Here is a 9,071-nt window from a genome sequence, read left to right on the forward strand (position 1 = left end):
TTGTCGGCCCCTATTATTCCTATAAGATATCCTGCCTTTGTGCGTAGAGCAGAGATTCGTTGAGAAGTACCATCACAAGTAGGCTACACGACTCCTTTGGTGTCATGGTGAATCTCTCACCGGCTCTCTGATAATAAAGCACCTGCCGTTGTACCGAAACTTGTGCCATCTGGATTTGTGAAAAAATTACTCCAACATTTTGGTGCTGTGACTCAGACCTCAACATAGGGAATGTCTCACGGGGCTGAGTGACAGGAAAATCTGAATTGGACAGAATCAAGCTGTAAGGGCGCCACAAGGTATTTTACCCCAGACTGCTCCTTGTGTTCAGCCAGACGATCTGTCCCTCGCCCTGTGGAACCAGTACTTTGAAGAGGTTGCGTGAACCAACTGGACCCAGCTTATAAGGTAAGAAAAATTGACCAGTTGTTCTAAATTGCTGCGGAGTGATAGTGGCTACTCTGAATTGTGCGAGTTCGGGTTTGGGAGCTGCCTCTTCAGAATCTGGCCAGTGGAAATTAATCTTAAATATATATACATAGCAAAGGTGTATGTTATATATAGCTTGGTAAATTTCTCACCCCACAGTATTAGTACAGCCAGTGGAAATTTGTTCATATGAGAGCAAAGAGGTATAATGGGACAATCATTTGATGTGGATGGGAAGGGGATCCCCCTTCAAAGCATGTGTGAATATTTACCTGATTACGAAAAAGACGTGGAGAAAGTAAGTGCAGCACTGCAGAAACGGCTTGGGGACAAAATTTGGCCTCTGGGGGACCTTGGGATGTGGGTGCCTGTGAGCAAGCAGTGAACCTGATTTGGAAGAGAAAATGGTTAAAAGGTGGAAATTAAGGTATGGAAAGTGAGGGCCGACAACAATTGGCAGGATGCCTTACGAGCCAGATGGAGAAATGATGCTTGTAACAGGGAAATGGAGGTGTTAACAACGGATGGGACTCCCAAGAATTGGGAGGCGCTGAAGGCTGAATGTGCATGGGTGGATGGTAAATAAAAAAGGGAACAGGACAAACAGTGCAAAAAGGCCAAAGCTGGGGAAGATAAACTAGAGGGGTTAAAGCAGCGGTGCTGCAAGGAGAAGGTGAGCACTTCTTGGGATCCTAAGCTCAGGTCTGGCAAACCGACCCTGTTTGAGGAGGGAGGGAATGACACGGAGATGAAGGAAGAATGGGGATGCTATCCCAGTGCGTCGAAACCACCAGCTGAAACACCCCTGACTCCCTACCCGCCGCCATTCCCGAGTCCCGAGAGATCTTGTACAGCCGATTGGGTTAAAATGCGCTCTGGGAAATCAGAGGCAACCTGTGGCAGTTGCACTGGAATTCACCAACTCCACATCAACCCCTAAACTATGTTCCGCATCAAGCAGCTACCGAACCCCAAAGCAAAAGAGGAAGAGTGGCCGCCAACTATCGGGGTTTATGTCCTGTGGAAACCCCAAGAGATGATCGTGAAAATGAATCAGGTGCCAGACCATAAAGATAAGCCTATCACCATTCGTCCTGTGCGTCCAGCGCACCATCCAAATGTATAATGCAACACCCCGGGATCTGTTTGCCCTTTGTTGCATGGTCTTGTCACCAGAAGCAGTTACTAAGTGGCAGGAACAGATAGGTGAGAGTGACAGAAAAAGCCCTGTCCACACTTAAGCGACTGATTCAAAGAGGACACTCAAGTGAACCAAATTGTCCAGCGATTAGAGCGTGCTCTGTAACAGCTTATCAACATTAGCAAGGTCATAGACTGCAGACCCAAGGTGAGAGTGTCCAGGAGGGACTTCTGGGAGAGATTTGTTGCTTGGTATAGGACTTTTGCTGGGGATCAAGTTTTTAACTCTGGGAAGGACTCGCCATTGTTTAATTCAATAGTTCTACAAGGTGTCCCCTCAAGTCTAGCTGACATTATACGCACGAATGACATGGACTGGTCTGAAAACACCAGGTCCCAGATGAGAAGAGCCCTTCTTTATTACTGGGAAGGCCAGAATGACCCCAAACCATACTCTAAAACCCACTCAAAAACAGAGTTCATTCAGCTGTCCCATGATCACAACCCACCCCCAGGCAGTACTACCAAATTTCAGGGAAAACTGTATACACCCTAGGCACAATCTCTCCCCCAGATATTGGTCCAGCTATACCCACCAAATCTCCTTTCCTTGGAGAAGGGAACAGGAGTGTCTCCTGATGTACCTTGGACGAAGGGGAGACTGGGTCGATACCCAGGAGTCAGCCAGGCCAGTGTTTCAACTGTGAGAAATACGGTCACTGGAAGGCTGAATGCCCTTTTTACCTGGCACCTGACAACCCATGTCCAGATTTGCCACCCCTGGACTCCTTTCACCTCTAACAATCCATTCAGCTGATTTCCAAATGGGAACCTTCCAGTCGTCAGCATGCCGCACCGCTCCTGCACCCACCCACCACCCTCCCCCACCCCCCACTCCCCTCCCCCAGCAGGAGCCCAACATTATCTTACAGATAGCTGGAACTCCAATCCTATTAATGATTGATACGGTGCAACCAATTCCGCTCTCAATCAGGAAGTTGTGAGGGGTAAGGGATTGCAGCTATCAGGTGAGACCGTGACCCCTGCAAGGTTTGAAGGAACAAGCAGCATATATCCTAAAACCGTTCTGCTGAACGCTGAGTTCCGTGGACAAGCCTGCTCGATTTCCTTCACAGTGGCAGTTAAAATCAGACGGAACTTGGCAGGGAGGGATCTGCTTTGCCCCCTAGGAATCGAGATCACCTGTGCAGATGACGGCATAACAGTGGACTACAGGGCCAGACGCAATATCCTCAGTTTGCGGTCCCCCATGGTGGGGGCTCAACATTGGATGCATTTCTATCGCACCGCTGTTCCCAACACTGGACCCCCATGCGACAGTTTTCTCTGACTCCACTGGATGCTCCACAGCCAGTATTACACTCCATTTGAGGGCATGGAGTTCTCCGTTTCGGTTGTCGGTGAGGTTGAAGGTAAGGATGGCTCTGCATATCTTGTTCAGATCACACACTACCTGTGGCAGCAAACAGGGCTGGTAGTCTCACACATCACTCGAACCGTTGGCCCACGGAATAAACCTAAAGACATGGGCCACCTTGCCTACACCCTGACACAGCTCACTTGCGACACCAGGGGAATGTGGTAACACTTCACAGAGGGCCGTTTGAAATGCTGGGAATCCCCACAGCGGAAGGTTGGCATCCTGACCTGCCACACAGCATCTTCAGACCCAACCAGGGGCATTGAACCCCAGTTGTGGGCTGCGTCCAACCACGAAGTTGGCTATGCCCTTTGTCCTCCGGTGCAAATAAAATTAAAAGCCAACTAGTGTCTGCCTTCATTCTCACAGTATCCCATTTAAACCAGAGGCAGAAAAAGGAATCCGGACCTTCATTAACTCTTTCCTGGCACAGGGTATTTTGGTTTTGTGCAAATCACCTTGCAAACCCCAATCTTTCCGGTTCCCAAACCAGGCTGATGGGACGGGAGACTAGGATCTGAGGAAGATCAGTGAGATCATGGCACCCTTACATCCTCTTGACCTGAACCCACTACCATATTAAGCTGCATACCCGCCAATGCCTGCATGTTTACCATCATTGACCAACAACAAGAATTCTTTTCCATCCCGCTACGTCCTGAATCTCTATTTATTTGCCTTCACCAACAGAGCCAGCAGTATACCTGGAGCTGCCTGCCCCGGGGTCTGTTCACTTTCCAACTCTATTCTCACAAAACCCTCCACAGTCAGTTACAGACCTTGGATTTCCCACAAGGATCGACAATTGTCCAATATGTAGATGACCTGCTTGTGGCCAGTAGCAGCCTGTCTAACTGCGAGAGCAACATCTCAGTAATGCTGAATCTTTTACACTCCCTTGGGCATGTGGTTCTGCCCCATAAGGTAAAGCACTGTCAAAAAGAAGTAAAGCTTTTGGGACTTCTCCTCTCTGCAGGGGAACAGAAATTGACAGAAGAATGCATTTGACTCATTGCTGAGACCCCACTACCTACGAACCCTAAACAGATGCGAGCCCTCCTCGGACTTGTAAATTTCTGTAGGCAATGGATTCCAAATGTCACCCTCTGCTACTGACTCCACTGGCATCAAACAATACCCCTTCCCGCCCCCCAGCTTCACCCTTACAGCTGAGCAACTGATGGCCTTCACAGAATTGAAGAACAGCCTTATACAAGCCCCAGCCCCAGGCTGACCCCTGTACGATCGACCGTTCCAACTGGATGTCACCATTAAGGATGGATGTGCCACAGCTGTCCTCACCCAAAGTCACACAGACAGGAAACGGCTGGTGGCATACTGTTCAACCAAACTGGACCAAGTAGCAGCCAGCTCCCGTCCTGCTCACAGGTACTTCCTGCCCTACGTGTCCTCGTATCAGCTGCCTCAAACATCACCCTACACCAGCCGGTGGGGGTTCTAACCACACACTCCATTGTCAACCTTCTCACCCCCCGGGGGACTCAACATTTAACACAGGCATAGGCCAGAACAAATACGAAGCAGCCCGACTCAACAACCCACTACTGACCGCCTCTCATTGCACCGCCCTGAATCTGGCAACCTGCCTGATGGAACCCCCCCACAGCACCTCTCATCTCCTGGACATGACTGCTTGCTACAGAATCACCTTTTCACCTCTGCTTGAATGTGTGGACTTGACTTTTTACGCGGTTGCATCTCTTTTATTTCACGCACAGGTCAGCGATGCTCCGGATACGCAATCGCTACAGATTCATGCAGGCTTTGAAACCCCACTGTCAGCACAGAAAGCTGAATTATTTGTCCTCACTTGGGCTTGCATCCTAGCAGAAGGGAGTTCGGCCAATGTTTATATTGACTCTCACTATGCCTTTGGCGTTGCCCATGACTACAGTGCCCTAGGAGAACATAGGGGATTTTTAACCTCTACAGCGCAACCCATTAGTAACAATGCTTCTGTGCATAATCTCTTACAGGCCTTATGGTTACCATCCAGCCTAGCGGTGATCAAATGCTCAGCCCTCACTGGTGCTGCTGACAGAATCTCCAAGGCCAATGCATAAGCAGATGCTGCCGCCAAGTAGGCAGCCTTAAACCTCACTTTCCTGGTCCCATTGGGTTCCCAGCAACACAGAGTCACAAAAAGAATAAGGGCAGAAATGCCAGACCTGGGTGAGATACATCATTTACAGAGGACGCCCCTACAGAGGAGCACAGACTGTGGGTCACAGATGGGGTGCACCCTTGATGCTCATACCAAAGTGTGGATAACCCCTGCCAGACAGCTCGTTGTTCCTTCTTGGCTTTTGCCAATCCTGGTAGATTATATACATAACTGTACACACCTAGGCAAGGAGGGAATGGTCAGCACTTTGCTACAGACCTGGTGGCACGCTAACTTTCAGAAAACTGCTGAGAAACGAGCATAAACATGTTTGATCTGTGAAAAGAAAAATGCTGGAAAGGGGATAACTTGCAGTTCTGGGGCTACCTCTTGCCTGGTGGGCCTTTCAATTGTTTACAACTAGACTTTATAGAGCTGCCAGAGTACAATGTTATAAGTATTGTTTGGTAAAAGTAGATGTCTTCAGCAAATGGATTGAGGCAATCCCAACAACGGACAACATGGCTACAACAGCAGTAAAACTACTATTGCAGGAAATAATTCCCTGCTATGGACTCCCAGATACAATAAGCTCAGACAATGGGCCACACTTCATGGCTAAAATTAACCAAGGATTTGCAGGAACTAGTGATAAAACAACAATTCCGCTGTACCCACCACCCAAAAATGGCTGGAGTATGGAACGAACAGATGGTACCCTAAAAACAAAGCTGGCGAAGCTAAAACAGGAAACAGGCCTAAGTTGGTTGAAGGTCCTACCCTTGGCCTTGTTCCACATGCGGGTTACCCTTTCAAGCAAAACTGGTCGGTCTCCTGCTGAAGTGGGTTATGGGAAGTCCAGGAGGACCTCATGGACCCTGGGATAGTCTGATCCCCACTTCCTGAAAGACTAGATAAGAACAGCCTGGGAGAGAAGGTGAGGCCATACCTGCAGGGGGCTAACCAAATCTCTCCAAAGTTTAGATTCACGGGTATGCCAGGCTTACCGAGAGAGTGACGATCTGTCTGAGGGGGACTACCCCGCTGCCAAACCAGGGGACTTCATCCTGATAAAGGACTGGGAATGAAAGAAACTGGGATCAAGATAGAAAGGACCGTTTCAGGTGCTGCTGACCACTCCCACGGCTGTGAAGATACAAGGGTAGCCCCAGTGGATACACAAAACTGACTCCAAAAGAATCAGCGCAGAAACAAACACCGATAAGGACAAAGATGTTTTCCATATTTGTGACTTTGGGAAATGGGGCCTTGAGAACAGATGGATTTCAAACTGACACCCCTATGCATAACAACTTTTTGCTTCTGGCCCTACCAGACAGCCCGTGTAATGGGGAGAGACGCCCCCTGCTGGGAATGTGCCCATGCCACCCCACTCAGGGGTGAATCCCATTGTGGCCCATACCTTTTTGCTGGTGATCTTGCTAACACTGATGATGCATGGGAATGGCAGCCAGCAGGATGTAACCTGACCTTATTCAGGGACTGTTATTGCCCTAATTACAACCAATCACATAGACCTCCCCTGCCCCCCCCCACCCCTTGTCGTTCTCAGCAACACCATCAACTACATCATTTGTTTCAGGTGGGAAGGGAAACCCTCTAAAGGTACTTATATGGGGATGAGGAAGTGCTGTTTTGCTACCCCCTGGGTCGAACCTGTTCAGAACCTAACAAAATATGGCTAATGATAAGTCTGCTGTCCCAAACAGAAGATCAGGCTGCCTCTGGAATAACCCTGCTCCCAGGTTGTGGGGTGGGGGCACTTTCCACCTTAACAGCTTACAATGACACATATTTTATTTGTAGTTGAAAGCCTATCTCAGGCTTCCCTCCTATTGGAGGGGGTTGTGTTACAAGGGGCACGTTGTACCCTGCATTTGCGTTTTGGATAATTTACCCTCACCCCGAGACCCAAAAGATCCCTCATCGGGTTCCTTACCTGTATGGGAATGTTCTCTCCTCCAATAGGAATCTATTTACATGCCCAAGAAATTAGTAAGCTCATGACCATATGGGAAAGGGTCGCCAATGACACAGCTAGTGCCTTAACTGAAATTAACACAGAGCTACTTGCAGTTATAACTGTGGCCCTCCAGAATTGTTTGGCCCTGTACTTCCTGCTAGCCAAGGAGGGTGGTACTTGTGCTATTGTTGGGGCAGAATGTTGCAGACGAGTCCACTAACATCACTGACCTCTCTAAGCACATCACAGGGGAAATCCAGACTCATCAAATATTGGTAATGGGTTCAGCAATGACAAGGAGGAGTGGCCACTAGGGGGCATTCTTGGAGCACAGGGAGGCCTGCTGCTGCATACTGGAATTACAATGCTAACTGTAATCACCTGCATTCCAGTGCTCTGGTGCATATGGCCGCTGTTGTCCGAGTGTTTTTGTGAAAGGCTCTAAGGGCACTTGGTTGATCATCGAATGATCAATAGGAGGGAATGAGGAAGTTAGAAAGCCACAAAAGAATAAGTTCCATTTTTACTTCTTTGTCATGATAAATTGGGAACTTGAGCTTTAGGCATTCCACTGCTGAAAGAACTCACTGCAGTATCGATTGATGCCTGTCCTCTTACAGAATGACAGGGTATATCACAGCAGGGGGCTGGCTGACTCCTAGAGAACAGAATGCTCTGGAGTCATACATGTGGGTTTCACTTGCAGCCTCAGGCAAAGGTGTTTGTCCTCCCAGGACAAGACTGATAGCCTTGGCCATAACCTTATTAACTGCCTCCTGTTCCGATTACCATGCTTACCCTACCTATTAACATGGGCATGTGAATCCAACAATGAGAACAAAGCAAAGGCCTTCTGTCTAAATCTCTATCCATCAACATATGATTATGAAGAATACGATAACCAGTCTCTGTAAACCATTCGCTAGTTATCACAGGAAATCGGCAATCACCGGGCATTGTATAATTGTAATTACCTGTCTTAAACAATGCAACAGCAATTGACCATGTGACTTGTCGGCCTCTGTATTATTCCTATGGAATATCCTACCTTTGTGTGTAGAGCAGAGATTCGTTGAGAAGTGCCACCACAAGTAGGCTACACAACTCCCTTGGTGTGACTGAGAATCTCTCACGGGTGCTCCGATACTAAAGCACCTGCCATTGTACCGAAACTTGTGTCATCTAGATTTGTGGAAAAATTACTTCAACAATGCAACTTGTCTCTATCTCTTTGCAACCTCTTTCACTCACTGTCCTGTCCAACTCTATTATCAGCAAAATTGAAGAAGTTGTTTTCAGTCCTCTCAACTAAATTAACAAGAGTGATAGAAGTTTGGAGTTCTCTTGCTCAAATGGTAATTGAGGATAGATCAATTGTAATCTTAAAATCTCAGATTGGTAGATATTAGTTATCCAGAAATATTAAATTATGTGGAGCAAAGGTAGCTACCTACAACTGCTCCCTGATCAGTCCTGAATTGAATGAGGGCCCCAATGACATTTTCCATTCCTATATTACGGTCTAATATGGCTCTGTGTTTTAGAATATCCAGAAGTACTTTCAGCCAATTCAGTCATCTTACAGTGTAGCCTCCTATTTTAAGTCAGAAATAGGGCAGCAAAATTATGCTCAGCAGGCTCAATAGATGGTATTGAGATAAAAATAGTAGTCTGTTTAGTGATGCTCAATGAAGGCTCCCTATTGGCCACAACAGCAGCCGACACTTATATAAAAAAAATGTGTTCCAAGGCATTTTATAGAAACAAACCTAAATCATAAATTAAGACTAATCCAAAATGGATGATATTAGGATTGGTCAAAAGGCAGTTTGATGTTTCAAGGAGAACTTTAAAGGACAAGGGTGAGACACAGAGGCTGGTGGGAGGAATTCCTGAGTTTAGTTCCTGATGGTTTGAATACTTCATCCCCTAGTAGGCATGGGAATGCTGGA

This window comes from Chiloscyllium punctatum, chromosome 7 (genome assembly GCF_047496795.1).
Source record: "Chiloscyllium punctatum isolate Juve2018m chromosome 7, sChiPun1.3, whole genome shotgun sequence".
Lineage (NCBI taxonomy): Eukaryota > Metazoa > Chordata > Chondrichthyes > Orectolobiformes > Hemiscylliidae > Chiloscyllium > Chiloscyllium punctatum.